Below are 3,458 nucleotides of genomic sequence, written 5' to 3'. Positions count from 1 at the left end.
GTGAACTTCCCTGTTTGGCAACACTGCACAAAGGTGTGGTCGCACATCATTGCTGGGAGAATTAGTGCCTGTGCAACTGCACTGGGAGGAGACACCTGGAACCTTGTGCCTGTTTTCTTCTGGAATTTTCTCCATGGACCTTTTACCTTTGCTGATTTTAATCTGTATCATTTCACTGTAATACACCATAACCATGAGCATACCAACTTTTCTGAGTCCTATGAGTTCTTCTAGTCTGTTTTTGGGGACCCTGACACAGTATGTAAAAGAAAAACAGCAGTCCAAGAAGTAGGAAGAAAACCACCAGAGTATGGTGTCATGAAAGCCATGGAAGTAAGTGATTCCAGTAGGGGGAATTGTCAAAGGTGTGAAATCCCATGGAGAAAACAAGTAAGGTTAGGAATAAAATATGTCTACTGGATTTAAAAAACATGGAGGTCCTTGATGACCTTAGCAAGAGCTGTTTTAGTAGAGTGATGGAAATGGGAAGCCAGGCCAGAGTAGACTGAGGAATAAGTGGGATGTGAGGAAACAGAGAACTTTAGACAGAGAAACAAATTTGAAAAAAAAGATTGCAGGTTAATTTACCTTTATTTATAGTAGCAAAATACATCAAACATAATCTAGTTCTTTAATAACCTAATAAGAACCCTTTGAATTTATATATTAAAAATTTTTACAATGGGTATACTTGTTGAATCAGCAATTCTATCTTTAGGAATAGTCATAAAAAATAACTATAGACATGCAAAGTATTATTCATTACAATGCTTATCACAGTATTGTTTATAATAGCAAAAAGTTGAAAACAACCTTATTGTGTAAGAACAGACAGCTAATATATTACAGTACACTCACATTATGAAGTCTGTTTATTGTCTAAATTGGAATGTATCTTACTGGTTGCAAGAATTAGAGATAATGTGTATGAAATCACTTTGTAAACTGTAAACTGCTGTTCAAATGTCCTGTTTATTACTGGGATTAACAATGTGCCCCCAGAAGGCCTTAGAAACATAGAAAAGCCAAAGAGCTAGCAATTAGACTCAGAACTCTGCCATTTGTCCCTCTTTTCTTGGTACTAGTGATTCTCAAACTCAGACAACTTGGCACCTGGAAGTCAAAGGGCGCTTTGCACAACATCATGAAATTCTGAGAAGTGAACTTTATTTTTTCTAAGATCTTGTTTTTAATTATCTTAAGCCTTATGATCACAAAATCTACAAATTTGTGCCGATGGTGTATCTCCCCTACTTTAATTGTCTAATGAGTTTGCAAAGACACCATTACCAATCACATATATACAGGAGTTTTATAGTTTCAAGTCATTTTGAATAGCTGTTTAAAGACAATCCTGAATTATAACTCAGTCTCACTCAGATAGTAAAGGATTTAAAAGCAAAGTTTAACTTGCTATTATATCTTGTCACACTGACTTTTAAAAGCCTCTGACCTTATAGATCATCTATAAAATGGGAGAAGTGTTAAATATTCTTTGATATTTTACATAAACCACACTAAAATGCCTTTCGTTAAGTAAAAGGCAACATTTTACTTATTTATTTATTTATTTTTCTCTTTCCTTTTTGGACGCACTGCGTGGCTTGTGGAATCTTAGTTCCCAGACCAGGGACTGAACCTGGGCCCTCGGCAATGAGAGCGTGGAATCCTAACCACTGGACTGCCAGGGAATTCCCAAAAGGCAACATTTTGGATACAGGGAATTTTGGATTGGCATAGTTAAGACCAAAAAGATAAAATGGATATTTCTACCTTGTCTTCAGCCCTTTAAAGCCTAATGAACACAAGCTGAAATGCAGGTGAGTCTTGCTCAATTGTATGAGACAACAAAGCGATTTTCCCAGTATTTAAATATTATACTCAAATAATCAGTTCTATAAATCTAAATTAAAACCAATATCCTACAGGTTTTGAGATGGCATTCACCATCTTTGTGAGAAGTTCGATATTACCAATCAAGTCTGATTATATCTTTGGAAGAGGGAAACAGTGACAGTACTTGCTGAACTGGAATTCCTATCAAAATTCAAAAAGCTCATCATATTAATTTAACCACAGCCAATCTTATTTAAATCAGGACTATCCAAAAAAAAATTCTGTCAGACACTCATGATCTGAATTCTGGTATATGAGATCAATTTAAATATGTTACACATAAAAGAAGTTGAGACATTTCTGTTTTGTGAGAAAATAAGGCAGTGGGCCAACTATTACTCATTAGAAGCTTTGAGATAAGCTATCAAGTCTGCCCTTTCTGTCTTCTTCTTAATGCCAGCAAAGATCATTTTTTTCCAGGGATGTACTTCTTAGGATTCTCCAAATACATTTCTCCCCAGGTGATGCCCTTGTTCTTGTTGGCATCAGTGTAAGAGAATCCCAGGGGCCTGACCTGTCTTCCATCCAGGACCATTTATTATGCTTGCCTTACTTTTCCATGGTGTGGCACTGGCATATTTCTGGACAAAAATCTTGCCCTTCTCAACATCACCCATTTTAATTTTGGTTTTTTGACATGTGCTTTAGGAAGGTCCTTGCTCTGAGGTTGGACTTCCTGCTAAGTGCAAGGATATGCTAATCCAAGGTACATGTGCTTATGTACCTGTGTTCAGAGAAGTGAACTTTAAATCACAAGATGTCCCCTTTATATCCCCTGGCCTTACCCACTCATGATTGCTAATATGGCACATTAACAGAAATTCCCCAAATCTTTTTTTTTTTTGGCTGTGCCATGTGGCTTGTAGGATCTTAATTTTCTGACCAGGGACTGAACCTGAGCCTTTGGCAGTGAAAGCGTGGAGTCTTAACCACTGGAATTCCCCAGAAATGCCCCAGATCTTAACCGCAGCTCAGCATTCCTCTGCTGGTCCTCATGACCTCTTCCATTCCCGCTGATGGCCGTAGTTGCTCTGTCCAAGAGTGGCAGAACCAGCCATTGCAAACCTTCACCCTATTCTTGGGCTACTCTGCCTCACTGTTGCCAACCTGCTGTGCTCTCACCATTGCTCACCTAGCTATGTCATTCCCAGTGCTCTTTCTCTTTTCTGGACAATTGTAAAGTTCTTTTCACTTCTGGTTACCAGCAATATCAGGGCAGTTTTCTCCACAGCAGAGCTACTAGGCATCTACTGATAGCTCTCCTTTATTTCAGAACTGTGTTTTTCTTATAATGTTTGGGCAAGCTGGTCAGGGGTAAAAGATAGCCTAGGTTAGGGGAATGGCTGGATCCTTACACTCGCTGCTCAGTTCAGCCCACAGAATGGTTTCTCTTCTTGAGATTTTTCTCTGAGGTATCTTTGTTTCTCCCTCCAGTTCTGTTCCCTTCATGAACCTTTAGGTCTGTCTACTTTTAAATTCATTTCACGTTTACCATGCGCCAGGTACAGTTAGCACTTTACAAATATTTAATTGTCAACCTTGAAGTAGATCATACTAGTAAC

At 38.3% G+C, this 3,458-nt stretch overlaps 1 pseudogene; it reads right to left on the bottom strand.

Annotated features, from left to right (window-relative positions):
* Positions 1-2,231: 2,231 nt before the first annotated feature.
* LOC136134134 (cytochrome c-like) lies at positions 2,232-2,513 on the bottom strand (annotated as a pseudogene).
* Between the last annotated feature and the right edge of the window lie 945 nt (positions 2,514-3,458).

Source organism: Phocoena phocoena, chromosome 1 (genome assembly GCF_963924675.1).
Source record: "Phocoena phocoena chromosome 1, mPhoPho1.1, whole genome shotgun sequence".
Classification (NCBI taxonomy): Eukaryota; Metazoa; Chordata; class Mammalia; order Artiodactyla; family Phocoenidae; genus Phocoena; species Phocoena phocoena.
Note: the sequence above shows the minus strand (reverse complement) of the source record. Positions and strands in the feature narration are given on the sequence as shown.